Source organism: Rhododendron vialii, chromosome 5a (assembly GCF_030253575.1).
Source record: "Rhododendron vialii isolate Sample 1 chromosome 5a, ASM3025357v1".
NCBI classification, from domain to species: domain Eukaryota; kingdom Viridiplantae; phylum Streptophyta; class Magnoliopsida; order Ericales; family Ericaceae; genus Rhododendron; species Rhododendron vialii.
The window spans coordinates 36,336,602-36,352,808 of record NC_080561.1 but is presented as its reverse complement, the minus strand read 5'-3'; the positions used below and the strand labels follow the sequence as shown (position 1 = coordinate 36,352,808).

Here is a 16,207-nt window from a genome sequence, read left to right as displayed (position 1 = left end):
ACACAATATGATAACACAAAAAGCTAAATAGGTCGGGTTGAGAGAATTCTGACACGAACACGAGATGACACGATACGAGAATTTATGAAAAGGCACGATAACACGACACGAACCCGACGCAAAGTTAGCGGTTAGGATCTGCTATTCCTAACACGAATATGCCACGGCAAGATAACACGAAAAGTTAAACAACTCGGATTATGGTCGAGAGAATTTTGACACGAATACGAGATGACACAACACGCTGCCGACCCCTAGTTAACAATGCCATTATCACCTCCGTTTAGAACCCATGGAAAAGAAAGGAAAAAAAAGAAAAATTAAAAAAAAATTCCTTCCATCGTTTGGTTATAAGAAAAAGAGCAAAGAAAATAAGAATTTTCAAGCGTAGTGAATAGTCTATTTTCCTTTCATTTTTCTTCTCTTTTCTTTTCCTTTTCATGGGTTCCAAACAGAGCCTAATGTTCACGTAACCTAACATTTTCCCCAAGAAAAAACTGAAGTTCCAAATCATCTGTGTGTGTGTCTCTCTATCTACATAAACCTCGCATCATTGAACACTCTCAGACACATTAAAATCCCAATCATAGGACTTGCTTCTGTCATCTACAATGGGATCCCTTTTCTCTCTAAAACTAGATTCAAACTTGCTCTGGGTTACTCCTATTCAAACTAAATATTTTTTTAAGGCCCCCCGCAAAAAATCAGCTCAATCCGATACTCATAGATGCCTGATTCAATTATTTAACTTTTCATTCGAATCTCAGGATAATGAAAAGTTAAATGATTGAATCAAATACTTATAGATATCGGATTGAGCTGATTTTTGGTGGGGGGCCTTGAAAAAATGTTTTACATTTAATGAACGGCTCGGATTATTTATGTGGGACCCGTAGTGGGCCTCACAAAAAATCTGTGCACAGTTGCTGTGCGTGTAGCATTACTGACTTGTAAATAACACGACATGATTACATTGTTAGCCTAAAAGGAAGCAACAGTAAAAATATTACCCGCGATTTTGTTGCATTTAGTACAAGTGCAGTTTTTGTTCCACTTGTACTGCAACACACATTAAGTACTAGGGGAAATCAAGGGGTATTTGTCCTCGTGCAAATGCTGGGAACCATAGAAAGGGAGTTGCTTTAACAAATGACTGGCATTGGTGCATGGACCACTAGGCGTTGTATCAATACCCCCAGTAGATGCGGAGCAATAAAAAACTAGTTTTAAATAACAAAATGCCCCTTTTGTGACTGCGAAGACTAAACTGTAGGGGGACCGAAATATTCGAAGGATCACAGGGTTCACAAAGTCCAGAAGGGGGAATAAAGGTTCACACGCTGTTTGATCCGTCGTCTAGCTGTTTCAGTTCATCTGTAAATAAGTCTGGGCTTCAGCCTAATGTGCCATTGGTTATCCGAAGGAGAGACAGAACCACGAGTCCTTCGCCGAACGTCGTATGCCTTATCCGAACGTACATATACATGAGCTCGCTCAATGATTTTACCAAAAACGCCCAGGGAGGGACGTCCTCTCGTTCGGCTAAGTTGTTCCTCGGAAGAGAACATTAATCACTCGGATATTCTCCATGTGTCAGAAATGGGCTCCACCGAGTACAGTCAATTATGGAACCTTCCAGAAATATCTTTTGATAAGTAAGCTGTCCTTTCCGATATTTGAAGTGACAAATCTGAACGACGTGACCTTTTTGACATTGACCCAAGTGGCTCTGTAAAACTTGGGAAGTGGTGCTCATTAAATGGCCCTGCTGCAGGACGCCATCCGAACAATATGGGACACGTGGAAAGTAAGGCCAACTTGTTCAGCACTCTACGCTTTCGCCTATAAATAGAAGAGCATGACCACTGAGAAACTCTCTCGAGACTCTTGGACAACAGCACTCTCTTCCCTCTACTAGCATATTTTCTCACTAAACTTCATCTTCTCTTCTCCACCTACTGACAAGTTCGTCGGAGCTTCTCCCCGGAGGAACACCCCCCTCCGATTCTACAGGTACACCAAGACCGGCGTCATCACTCACGGCTCCATACACGAAGACAGCTACACAGGAAGGACCACAAAGAAATCCACCCCCACATAAACCCAAGACGGGAATGCCCAAAAGTATTCTTATGATCATGTTAGCTACACTGAAGTAGGCACGAGCCACAAAAGGCAGAATCAGACAGGAAAGCCCTCCATCCAAATCCAAGACCTTATATCTAACCCTCCGGTTTTCGACTCCAACGCGGCCACGCTTCACTCCAAGAAGTACCCACTTCTCTAGCTATTTCGTCTAATTTTTGTTCCTTTCTCTGCGTTTTCATTCCTCTCTCCTCCCCCTCTTTATGTGTTGTGGAGTATGATCGAAACTCCCAAGGGTTTGGGTGGTGGTTTTTTGGGGGTGGAGTGTGGGTGGGTGTGGGGGGTTAGGGTTATTACATTTGATGATTTAAACTAGTGTGTGTGTGTATATATAGACACACACACACACCCCACGGTTCCCATGAGGGATCCTGCACTTTCTTACGGTGCGGGACTCCCCCTTCCCGATTGAATTTCGCTGATCTGAGCCGCTCAATGTGTGCAGAACGTGATTTTAAGAGTACCGACGAGAAATCAGCAAAAAGTATGACCAGGAAAGGCTTATTTTGAGCAGTTTTTATTTGAACCGTTCCATGAAAACTGCTCCGATCAAGCCCTTTCCAGTCTTTTTTTTTTTTGTTGATTTCTCACGAGTATCATTAAAATCACGTTCTGATCACTTTGAGCGCCTCAGATCATCGAAATTCAATCGGGAAGGGGAGTCCTGCACCGTAAGAAAGTGCAGGATCCCACACCGGAACCAGACTGTGTGTGTATATTTGCAGTACTTGCACAACAAATATTCATGACTGAAGAAAACAATCCTCCTCTTTGGAGTTGCATTACAAAAATTGGAAACATGGGTACATACTCTATAGTCAAGGTACACTTGCTTAACCTCCAGGAAAGGGATCAGATTGTGCCCAAGAGGGACTCCACAACAGATTACAGATTACTGATATGCAAAGGAAAGTTGAAGAAGCCGATGAAAGGGTTAAAATGGCTCCCTTGCTTTTGTCACATTTGAAAAACACAAAAAGATGGATGTAATTTGCTTTTGGTAATTGACATGTGGAACTTGATGTATGCACTCTTGATTTCCTATAACCATTGCTTTTTGTTGGCCACATAGGTTTATATCGGCTAAATGTAATAAAAATAATTAAATGGATGTACCCCGGCCATACCCATACTCTAATTTTTTAGGATTTTTCTGGATAATTACTCGTACTTTACTGTACAAGTACAACATACTGGTACCTGATATGCATGCAGCCGATCATCAAAACTTTCTACTATGGTACTAATGTAATACAAAGCACAAACCCATAATAGTACCCATCACCATTCCCCAGCATTCCTGGAAGGATCATGACTCACAATGACCCAAAGACTTGCAAAAGCTTGCCTCTAGCGATAAATAGAAAAAATGTTCAGACCCTCGGAACCTTTCTTAAATTGGCTCGCTTGCCTATTTGTGGCTAATTAAATCAAACAAAGGCGATTCAATGAAGAAAAGAAAGAGGATTATTAAAGAAGAGGAAGAAAGGAGGAAGAAAACCAGAGATGTACAAGAAACAAAGGAGAAGGAGAACGGACGTGTACTGTGGTTCAGAAAGTGCTTTCTACAAAAAAATTTGCCAGTGCATCGACATATCATGGCATCCAACACCCGCACCTATGTCCATGTAAAGTAGATCCTAAATCTCCATTATTCCATAAAGTCCTCCAGTTCCTGAAGTCCTCTTCATGAAAAATATACTAACCAAACCAAACAGAGCCTTATGTCCCAATCAATTGGGCTCGGCTACATGAATCATTTTTCTCCATTGAGCTCTGTCAAGAGCCATTTATTCACTCAAACCCATTAGACTTAAATCTTTGAGCACAACAACATCTAATGTCAATTTAGGTCTTCTCCTCCCTGTAGCGTTGCTACCCAAAACTATTACATCCGCTTTCTTAACTACTGCATCTTCAGATCTACGATAGACATGTCCAAACCACCTTAAGCCTATTTTCCCTCAACTTCTCCTCTACTCTATAGGTGCTACCTATGTTACCAGGGAACTCTACTACCCTATCGAATTGCGTTTAGGTACAAATGTTCCAAAAAATGGTACACTACAGTTCCAAAATGGTAATTTAGCGATCCAAAATGATCACCTTAGTTTTTCCCAAAATGTCAACTTATAATAGTAAAAATAGAGAGAAAAGGGAATTTTGGTGGGAGAAAGTGTAAAAAGTTCAGTCTATATACTCCTAGAAATGTGTTTTGTATGAATAATTTGACAAACAATATTTAGTTGCACTGGATGTTTATCGCTTGGAAGAGTAAGTTCTAATTTTGTTATCTATAGAAGCCTACCCCTAGCGTACCACAATTTAAGCATGTGGCGTACCGCGTTCCCGTTCCTCGTACCGGAACGATCCGCGTTCTAGGTAACATAGGGTGCTACACCTACTATCTCATGAACCGTTTCATTTTTAATCCTCTCTCGTCTAGTCTTATCATACATCCATCTCAACATTCGCATTTTCGCTACACTCATCTTGCTCACCTATTGTTTATTAATAGGCCAACATTCTATCCCGTAAAACATCGCTGGTCTTATAGCAGTTCTATAGTATTTTCCTTTCAATTTTGTGAGTACCCTCTTGTCACATAGTATACCAGTAGCGCTCCTCCACTTGGGCCACCCCACTAGTATCCTATGGGTCACATCATCGACAATCTCTCCATCTTTACTAATAATCGAGTCTAGATACCTAAAATGGTCACTATTTGATATCTCCTAGTCTTGGATCATCACTCTTTATTCATGCGATCACTCTTTTGTCATGCACATTGCTGGTACCACTAAACTTGCACACCATATACTCAGTTTTGCTCTTACTTATCCGACAACCCTTTGACTCTAATGCTTCCCTCCAAATTTCTAATTTCGTATCAACACCTCTATCGGTTTCATCTATGAGGACAATATCATCTACAAACATCATACACTATGGGATATCCTCCCGAAACTGTCTAGTAAACTCATCCATACTTAAGGCAAAGAGGCACGGGCTTAAGGCTGACCCTTTATGCAATCCTACTGTTATTGAAAATTCACTTGTGTCCTCTACTGTGGGCACACGCCCCGAAAATTTTTTATTATGAAAAATTTGGGTGCGGCCCTCTTTGGAAAAGCGCGGCAAAACGCTTCGATTCAGAGTCGTCACTCGGGTTTTAGCGGTGAAACACCCAAGGAACCGAACTCGAAAACGTTTGCCCCGTTTGTTTGATTTTTGAAAAAGGCGTAGACTGGTCCGTCGTCACCTTCGATATCTGAGGTTCGGGAGCCAGGTTACGAGAGGGGAAGGGTTCTATGGCACCCCTCTCGCTCGATCCGGAGATCGGTCTCTACTCAGGCATTTCGTAAAACGTTTGCTTTTTTCTCTCATTAATCATTTTTAGCCAGTTAAGGAGGGGGAACAGTTAATGGGGATTAAAATTGTAACAAGTTGCAGTTATGTGATAAAATATTTATGGATGATTTGCTTATAATAATAAACATAGATTGAGAAAACAAGCACCGAGAGCAGTTTGAGTAAGGTGGAGTATGCTGCTCTGAAGGGATGTGAGCAGGTATCACACCAGTATGCATCGGCCAGGCCACTGCATACTAACGCAACCTGCGCACGCCACCTCATCACTGGCGTACTCCACTTACCATGAACTCACAGTCTTTGTTGGCAACCCTGTGGGCTCTGGAATGGACCAGCGCACACCCAGGACAAACCACGCAGTCAATATATCAGCGGTTATATAATTACAGACAGATGAAATAGCTTTAAGCCATGAAAATAAATGGAACACCCCATAAACAGTGTGGGAACATAAAAGAGGCCAAGACTAAGCTAAGATACAAGGGCCAACCACTGGATCTTGGCATAATTGCCGTACGCCAGTCGTATGAGACCGTACGCCAATTACATCCCTTACCCAGTGCTTGGCTTTGCATCATCTGGGCTCTGGATCATGATCAGAAAGCATCCCAGAGGTCCTCCAAGGCAAATAAAAGCAAATATTGAATGCTACACCTAAACAGTTCTAGGATACGGAAAGCTGTAAAACTGGTTATTAGCATGCTAAGGTGATGACAGAAGTGTAAGCAAGTAAAAATGGACGATCAATGATCCCCACGCCAGTGGTGCACATACTGCCATGGCCGGCGTACGGCATGATGGTACTGGCGTGTGCCATAGTTCATCTCACACGATTGTTATATTTTACCAGTTTAAGGCCAGGAATAGTATTGATTGCTAGCCTGGACCTTGCTGGTTCCCCTCGGGGGTCGAAAACAGAAAGCCACACAAAGGTGGTATACCTTTTTGTGTTGGGGTTTGGAGATGGTTTTGAGCTTTAAGGTTGAAGATGGAGGTTGGATGGTGACTGAAAGACAATGGGGTGTATGGAAGTGGGCTCCTCTTCTTTCTCTTTCAATGGAGGAGAAGAGATAGAGAGCAAGAGAGGGGAGTAAGAAAAAAAAAGGTTGGACTCTTTAATGTGGTTAACCCCTTGCAAATGAATGCAAGGGGGGGTATTTATAGAGGAGAGAGGGAATGAGAAAGGGCCTTAACCAGTTGGGTTAGGGCTGGTTTGGTTAGGGGGAGAGCCTCCCATGCATTAAATGCATGGGACTTGGCTTGATGGAGGGTGTAAGAGAGAGGGGCAATGGGCCAGCCGAATGTAATCATCAGGGACTGTAGCCCACGTCAGGGTGGCACAAAAGTCTCGTCCATGTGGCTGAATAAAGTTGATTTGATTGGGCTTGACTGGCGTGCGCCATGTTTTGTCATGCGTGCGCTAGTGATAACTGAGTCAACGGTCGATGACCGACACGTGGCAGATCACTAGCGCACGCCAAGAGAAAACTAGCGTAAGCAAGTAGGGTTTTGCTGGGGCCATTTGGCTCGAAGGGTTTGAGGATGGAATCCGAAAGGGTTTAAATGAGAAATGTCCAAAGCTCAAAGCTCAAGACCTGCCATCGACCTCGGAACGTTCTCGACCTTTAATCATCATTGGGGCAACAAAAAGACCGTAAGATAGGTTTATCCGGATAGTTCAAAATAGGGTGTTTACAGTAGCCCCCCTTTGACGGCACTTGGAGTACCATGGACCTAGTATAAGTAACGTCAAAGGTTTGCTAGACACCACTCCTCTAGGCTATCTAGAGTAGGAAATACAGGTTAAAGAAGACATGAACTTTAAAGAACCTGATCGGCTGAGTTCAGTCAAACAGATCATTTGAGAAAAAAAATCGCCGTTGCTGGGGATACTATAGACGGACGGACTGCTGCTTGATCTGTATCGGAAGGGCTGCACAGGGCTCCGTAAAAGACGAACCTTCCTGGAGAATAACCCTCTGCAAGAGCATCGACTTTGTTGGGGGAAAGAAGATAATTGGACGGATAGGTCGTCGTTGATTTGAAATTGGACGGATAGATCGTCGTTGATTTGAAATTGGACGGACGGATCGTCGTTGATTTGAAATTGGACAGATAGATCGTTGTTGATTTGAAATTGGACAGTTGGATCGTCGTTGATTTGAAATTGGACGGATAGATCGTCGTTGATTTGAAATTGGACGGACGGATTGTCGTTGATTTGAATTTGGACGGATAGATCGTCGTTGATTTGAATTTGGACATTATGAGGCCTCTACTTGGGGCTAGGCCCACCATGGATAATCATTGGACCACATGGGTCTTAATTTTGAGAAATAACTTCAATCTAAGTGAGATTTGGGCCTGCGGCCCAAACAATAGTGGTGTATGGTATGACTATACTGGCGTACGCCAGGAATTGTGGCCAGCCCAGCCCCTAATCCAGCCCAGACCCAGCCCAGCACGAATCCACGTCGTATAACTTTTGCAGGACGTTTGAAACTGCCATCCTTTGGTTTTGGACTCCGAAAACCTCCAATCTCCCTCAAATCCCTCTCCAAACTTCAATCTCTCTCAAGACCCTTCACTTCCTTCCATTACACACTCAAACCAGTCCATCCATGGCTGAATCCGGTGGAGGCGGCGGCAATGGTGGTGCCGGAGAAGAGGAGAGGCAAACTCGGAAGGAAAACAAAACTTTGGGGGTTCAAATCGGCTATCAATCGACAGTAAGGGCCTCGTTGGGCACTGGTTCAAAGGGTACAGGCGGCGGCAATGGTGGCCATGCAGCGGAGGCAGGTGGCGGCGTACACCAGAAGGGATGAGGCGTACGCTTGTGACGGCTGATGTAGAGGGTCCACGGGTTCGTCGTCTAGACTTCCAAAGTGGTGTAGAGGAGTTGGTAGTCACTGGTTTGGGCTCGGCCGGAGCCGGCGGCAGCGGCAGCAGCATTGGTGGCGGTGATGACCGACCGGAGACACCACTGAGAGACCCGGCAAGGGGTAAGGACCCGATAGTGGAGGAGGGGGTATTCGAGGAGGTGCCTATGGAGGAGGTTGAGTTTAGGCATGTTGAGGGGTCTTTGGCGCATGTACCTGTTACGCGCAGAGACTTTGCTGAGTTTGTGACTGAGGAGGAACTTGGCCGTTTGCTTCGAGAGAACCCCGGGGTGGTGGCTGCACGGATAGCAGCGCGAGAGGACCGGCAGAGGCAGATTGAGAGAGCTCAGGAGGAGGAGCGCCTGAGAGCAGAGGCCGAGGGTGCTAGGGCAGAGGAAGAGGCCTTTGTGCGTGAGACTGAGTCGGTCGAGGAGGTTTAGGGGGAGGTATGGTCCTTTGAGCGTGCAATGACACTTGCTGAGTCCTTACGGCAGGCACCCCGTGCTAGGTTTGTCGGGGACGTGTATGTCTTTGCCAGAGCCACACTTGTTCATTCCGTCGGGGGTTGAAAGCCTCGCACTTCTGCAGGATAGCTATGATGCGGAGCTCATACTGAGGGATCCACAGAGACACTTATCCGTGGACTGGGCGCAGGTATATGTTTGGACTTACTTCGATACTCATGTTTTGTCATTGTAACAGTACGTAGCTTGAACTGGTGTAGCATAGCTTGCAATGCATGTAGGTTAAAACCTTGAACTGTAGCTCGACTTAGAAAGTAGAATTTGGATAGTATGCCTCGACTTTGAAATTTGATTTGACTGATAAAATACTCGACATAGCTGAATTGACTTGCAGAGCACCCATAACTTCGACGAAAACTGCTAAGGCCAAGCTTGAATCAATCATAAGCTGCCTCGATTGATAACATAGTCCTTTGAACTTGACTTCGACTAGGCAGACCGTCATGACAAGATAAGTGCCAGGATAACGTGCCCAATAGTTTGAATCGGCCGGTTGATAAACAGAATGCCTTTGAAACTGACTGAGAAGTGTACCCTGATGAAAGTAACTCCTCGTAGTCCGGGGCTTGACTGAAAGATGCCTTTGATTTGATTCGACCGATAGCAGAATTGGATAAAGCAACACGAGCACCGAGTGGCTTTGATCGACCTCTGTAATGCTTGTTTCGACCGTAGAGTTACTTTTGAGACTCTGAATTCGACTAACTATTGGACTTGAGTTGCATTTGCTGACGAATCTCTTTTTGTTGTCTGTCTTTGTATGCAGAGAGGAGCAGCCAGCACCCGGGGTCACGGTGGTCCTGCGAGCTTGCTTGAGTTGTACAGAGGGCTGCCGGAGCGAGTCAGGGCTTTGGTAGACGCTGCAGGGTTCCGGCCGTTCATCCTCACGTTGACGGCAGTGAAGAGTGACCATGCCCTGCTTACTGCACTGGCTAAGAGGTGGTGGGATTCCTCGAATACCTTCCACTTTCCGATCGGGGAGATGACAGTGACTCTGTCAGACTTTGCAGCTCTCACTGGCTTCAGGGTAGGAGGAGAGCCTATCCCGTTTGATTTAGAGATTCACAGAGATACCGGGACACTGGGGTGGTTCTCAGGGCAGGCACCGGCGGGCGAAGCAGAGACCATCCATTACGACCAGTTCAAGCGGTATTTGCAGGGGAGGGTACCAGACTCAGAGCAGGAGGCGGAGCAGATGCAGATGGCGATGACCTACTTGTTGTACTTGTTCGGGGCAACATTGTACCTGAACAAACGAGCTACGGTACACCTGTCTTACTTGCCGGCCCTTCACGACTTACGCACAGCTTCGCGCTTTGACTGGGTAGGAGCAGCTCTGAGAACGTGCTATGGTTTTATGGGGGAGTTCTCGCGGGGGAAGAAGGCGACTGCCGGTTACTGGAGAGTGTGAGAGGTAAGAAACGAAACTTGCAATTCATTTCCTATTTTCCTTTCTTTTACTTGTCTTTGACTTGCATATGAGCTGTATCTTGATGCCTTGATTGTCTGAACATTTGCAGCTGTGGGCTTACGAAGTGCTGAAGATGTACACACCGGAGAATAAGTGTCCAAACTTGAGGATGCTCCCACGTGCCATGATCTGGGGGTCTTTGTACAGTGGTAAGAAGATATCAAGAGGGAGTCTCCTAGCTTTCAGGTCATATCTTGACGAGCTGTCAGGTACTTAGGTAAGCAACACGTCAAATCGACCATTCTGCCTTTAGAATTGCTTTAATGCTGTCGCTGATGCACATTTGACTCCGAATCTTTGCACTTGTCTCGCAGGTAGAGTGGAACCCATGAAGTAATGCAGAGCCTGAGCCTGAGCCTGAGTACTTGGCAAGGAGCAGAGTGGTGACAGCGAGTCGGGTGCTATTGAAGTCAACTTTTAGGTGGCAGTGGTACTTAGGTGACCGGGTGACACGACAGTCACTGGGCTTTCTTGAGTACCAGGTTCCTGGGCCACTTCCACCTCACGCTTCACATACAGACAGGTATACTCTGGCTGAGCTGCAACGCTTCACTGCTCCGGCTGGCCTTGCTGCTTTCTTGAGGCCTGAGCGTGACTATGCCGTTTACCGGAGACAACGCCTGGCGAGGCCACTTGGGGTTTTGGAGCACATTGTCGTGCAGGTCGAGGCGCTGGAGGCCGGCGAGGATAGGCGGAGCTGGGAGAGCAGGGTAGCTCGCTCGAGAGAAAGGAGCGACTACGCCACAACGATGGTCCTTCCCCGACTTTCTTGAACACTAACAGTGCGGGACGCGCAGGGAGAAGAGGCCATAGTTCGGTTTGAGCCTGCCAGGACAGAGCCTGCAGAGATCATAGGACCGGTACGATACTCTTCATCCCTTGTAGTTTCCTTACTTCACTTTTGGCATGTACATCTGGTTTGCGCTCTGATTTTGCCAAAACTGTAACACAGGTCCCAATGGAGTGGGTGCGAGAGGCGGTGCGCTTGATGAAGGCCATGGAGAAAGAGTTTCACAAGATAGTCGGCGGCGCCTCTTTGCAGTTACACTACCCACTGCCAGCTCCAGCTCTTGCTGTGCAGCCTCAGGTATAATTTCCCATTCTGCTCTTAGATAGGATTGCTTTCAAAATTTTCTGCACTTAGCATTTCAATATATACAATATGCACAACGGATGCTAAATGATTTGAATGATCATGCAGGGACGCGCTAGGGCGACTCCTAAGAGGAAGAGCGTGCGGCCTCCTCCACAAAAGAAGATAGCACCAAGTTCCTCTCGGCCATCGGCGAGCGTACAGAGGGGAGTGCAGATCACTCCAGCTAGCGAGGAGCTCCAGTTCCGCCGAGAATTGAGGAAAAGGCCCGCGGGGAAGAGGCCTGCCGAGGGACCTTCACAAAAGAAGAGAAGAGAGGAGGAAGAAGAAGAAGAAGAGGAGCAAACATCCCTCAGCAGCGGCTCTGACTCCGCGGACGATCCTAGGTTTCGGATGGACTCGCGAGAGATGGAGGAGAGCGAGGAGGACAACGACGAGGACTTTTTTGATGACTGAGGGCTATCACCGAGCCTCGGTTTACTTTGCTGTCCTCTTGACATTTTGAGATAGTAGATACTTGACTTTTGGTATAAGGCCTGTGTGCCTTGACTTTTGGGCGAGTGTGCCTTGATATTTTTTTAGTTCTGCCTGGGCCGTTGTGCTGCTTTGATACATTTCTGCCTTTGCTTTTTGAATATAGTAGTATATAATTTTTACGTTTTCTGTTTATCGACTTCCCTTGCTTTGATGAGATTTGGTAAAGGAAAAGAACAAACTATCCACTAATATCTAACATGCATTAATGAATGTTCTGAATCGACAAAAGACACTTGCATATGTACACAATCGACTTAGCTCAAAGAAAGGGATAGAGAAATCCTAGGATACGACATATATCCCAGACACGCGGAGGATACGGGAAATTTGGGCATTAGTAGGCCAAAATTCGACATTCTCCTAAGCGAAGGAAACTGACCCTTTGAAAAGACAACATAAGTGCATAACGACTTGTATGAACTACCAAAGCTGGTACAATTGTCCCGGTATGAAGAAAATACCGAAAAAAGCTAAAAATGCCACAAAAACGGACATAAGACGCAAAAGATGACTCGATATGGTCCCGGACTGAAACCGACACCCCCGCATAGTCACATAAGTCCTATGTGACATGTACGGCATGATAAGACTTGGCGAAAGCCCCTGAAACGAGATTTGACCTCCCGTATCCTTGATTTGAGCTTGAAATGGGCCGTCGAGGGTCCGAAATCTTCATCGGGCGTGGCTTTTGAAATCCAACGCTTTGCTACAGTCCCAAATGACATTTATGACCTGTAGGAATCAACAATTGGCCAAAGCAAGCCCCGGAATTGAAAACGACCATGCGGAGGCAGTAGCTGCTGCAAACTGGTTTCTGGTGAACCTTACTGGCGTACGCCATGGATTTGGCACTGTACGCCAGTAAGTGGAGGACACGTATACGCCAGTTAGAAACTGGTGTACGCCAGGTTTCTAAGAGCCAGATCCACTTGTCTGACCAACTGTCCTTTTTCAGGGGCACTTTGTTTTTATCCTCACACAGTTTGAACACGGTTTCTGAGCTCCCAGAAGGCAGAGTCCTTTGCTGTGGTGTAGTTTGAAGGCTAGTATATTGTCCAAATGAATCATAAGAAATGGAAAGAATGGCCAAGGCCTATAAAGTTGGGATGCATGCATTGTGGCCTTCACGGCTCCATTGTTTTTCCTTTTCTTCAGCATATTCTGGCATTTCCCATGGATAACCCCCTCCCAACTTTACTTAGGCCCTGGTTGGTGCAATTTTTGAGCGTTGACTGGCTCAATTTCAAATATCACGGTCTTGCTTTGTTCCGTTTTCTTCGACACGTGCCTCTCCGCCCAGCGCTTCTACGGGCTGCCCTCAGATTCTGAGACCCTGACGTCCATGTCTTTCGCTTTGGCGATGACGAGCTGTGCCCGACCGTTGAGGAATTCCAAGCATACCTCCGAACCTACTCGTCCCCTACACTTGTTGTTCCACCTTATCAAGTGAGCATGTCCAAACTGTTAGCCAGCTCGCTCAACATCTCCCGGGGTTTGGCGAACACTATCCTTGAGGATGGCCAAACGAACATCATGCGGTTGATTGAGATGTACAGTCCAGACGGCAATTTGGATAGCGACGAAGCTCAAGCGCGCCGTCGCTTTGCCTTAGTAATCTGTCTGTTTGCCGCCTACCTGCTCATTCCTGCCCACGGGCAGGTAAGCCCCTGGCTGAGACACTCTTGGGTTTGGATCTGGTATACACGGGCCAGTCAGCTGTATTCAGCGGGAGCCCGGCTTTTACTTCAGGTAAACTCACTCAGTTCACCTTTTTCTGGCTTTTCACACATTCTCGTTTTACCTCGACGCTCAGCTTAGCCTACTCCCTAGCTCCTTACTTGTCTTTTCGCTCAGGCTTTGTTTGACTTTTTACTTGTCTTTTCGCTCATGCAGCTATGGTTGTCAGACAAACTGAATCTACTGCATCCACCGGTGGCGGGTTGGAATCTTTTTCCAAAGAAGATTCATCAAAGGGAGATGCGGTACCCCGACATGGATATAGAAGGTTGGTACGAATTCATGCAGTAAATGCAGCCTGACAAGGTCGTCTGGAGGTGCTCCTGGCTGGACCTCCCGGATATGGCTATTCACTCCGATGGATTCGATAGGATGGTGATTGCAGGACTGTCAAGCTTTACTTTCTATATTCCCGGCCGTATCCTTCGCCAACTGGGCGCTTCTCAGGAGAATCACCGCATCAGTATTGGGGACTTCCGTGTCCCGAATTTTAATGCCCAAACACTTAACGGTTACCAGAGGCGCTGGGGCCTTAGAGCCTTTCAGGCTGAGATGCCAAATTTTGCCACAAGGCTGAGGAATCGCTACAGACAATGGTTGAGAGCGGATGTAAACGCAAGGGAAAACATTAACTGACTCCGGGTCACTTTGCTATGCTTAGAATAAACTGTGAGCCGTTAGGCTTCTTAAGCATTTTGTTCTGTTTTTCATGCTTTAACTGTTTTAAGGCTTTTATTCTCAGCTCATGTATCAAAAGTAGTAATTTGTAATAAAGTCGAAAGACGATGGGTTTCCCCTTTTCTGATCTTCTTCAATGCGGCTTTGACTTGTGCTCGACCTTCTCAAACTGCGACGTGGACCCGAAAATGTCAACCCTGGATCAAACTTTTGATAGAATATGACCGAATCTCAAGGTGAGATTACCTACGTATCCCTTTTAAAGGAATCAGGTCAGAACGTAGTTCAGGCAAAGGTTCACTCGTGTATTTTACCTCTCATTTTAAGCTCTAACTTTTGCCTAGAACCACATTTTCAGGTTTTCGGGCTTTTGACTTTCGCCTATTTATTTTTGCCTAGAACTGCCTCTTTAGGTTTTCGGTCTAGCAGGCTGCTCTAACTTTTGCTTGGAATCGCTCACCCTTGTGGTTTTCGACCCAACAATCATCTCTCAGGAATAGTAACGCTTGAGTTGATCCAGGTTGAACAGGGTGTTGAATTCGTTACCGTTGAGGTTGATGAGCTTAGCAGCACCCCCGGATAGGATGGTCTTGATGATGTATGGCCCGGATCGCTTCGGCCAGAACTTCCCGCGGGGATCGAATACTGGGGCGCGGATTTCTTTTGTTACCATGTCTCATTCGACTAAACCCCTGGATTTCACCTTTTTGTTGAACGCGCGAGCGATTCGACGTTGATACCCTTGAACATGATACAAGGCTCGGAGCCTTCTTTCATCAAATAACATCAGTTCGACAAACCTCCCGCTTAACCATTCAGATTCCTCAAGACCACTTTCAACCATGATTTTCAGTGACGGGACCTCAAGCTCGATGGGAAACACTGCCTCCATTCCATAGACCAAGGAGAAAGGAGTCACACCAGTTGAAGTGCGGATAGATGTTCAATATCCCAAAGGGCGAGAGGCAGCTGCTTATGCCAATCCCTTGCGGACTCGGCAGTTTTCTTGATAATCATCTCAACATTGTTGTTGCGGCCTCGACCGCTCCATTTGTTTGTGAGCGATAGGTCGTCGAATGATGGATCTCGATGCCGAATTCCTCAAAGAGCTCCGGAACTCTTCCTTTGAAATGACTTCCGTTATCCGATACAAATGCCTGAGGAACACCGTACCGATAGATGATGTTCTTTCGAATGAATTGAGCAATCTGAACCGCTGTCAGGGTCTTGTAGGATTCAGCCTCGACCCATTTGGTGAAGTAGTCTATCGCCACCAGTATGAACTTATGGCCGTTTGAAGCAGACGGCTTGATCATCCCAATAACATCGATACCCCAGATAGAGAAAGGCCACGGTGAAGTCATGCCATACAATTATACGGAGGGACATGTTGCAGGTTCGCATGGATTTGACATTTGTAACAGTGCCGTACGCAGTCGATGCATTGCAATTCCATCGTAGACCAGTAATAACCCTGCCTGAGGATCTACCTAGCGAGCATGACGCCGCTCATATGAGGCCCGCAGACTCCTTCGTGAACCTCTTCCATTATCCTTGTTGCTTCGACACCGTTGACATAGAGCTTGTGCATCCCACAGTGAGAGACCTTCGATACAATTTCCCTCCACAGATGATGTACTGAGAATCTAATCTTTGTAAAGCAATCCGATCTTTCTTCGTGGCCCCGGCAAGGAATTCCCCGTGCTCCGCAAAATTTCAAATGTCATGGTACCAGGGTAGGCCATCATCGACATCATCAATGGCGTTAACA

The 16,207-nt window shown here is 46.2% G+C and overlaps 1 protein-coding gene across 2 annotated transcripts in view; it reads right to left on the bottom strand.

The window, feature by feature from the left end:
* LOC131326855 (uncharacterized) overlaps positions 1 to 16,207 on the bottom strand; it is a 47,860-nt gene that overhangs the window by 5,552 nt on the left and 26,101 nt on the right. The window contains exon 6 of one of the 2 annotated variants that reach the window (XM_058359756.1): positions 1,036 to 1,059. The exons of the other annotated variant lie outside the window; for it this stretch is intronic. The gene's annotated coding sequence lies outside the window, so the exon portion shown is untranslated. Of the gene's footprint in view, positions 1 to 1,035; positions 1,060 to 16,207 lie in introns of those variants that run through there. 2 annotated transcript variants of the gene reach the window in all.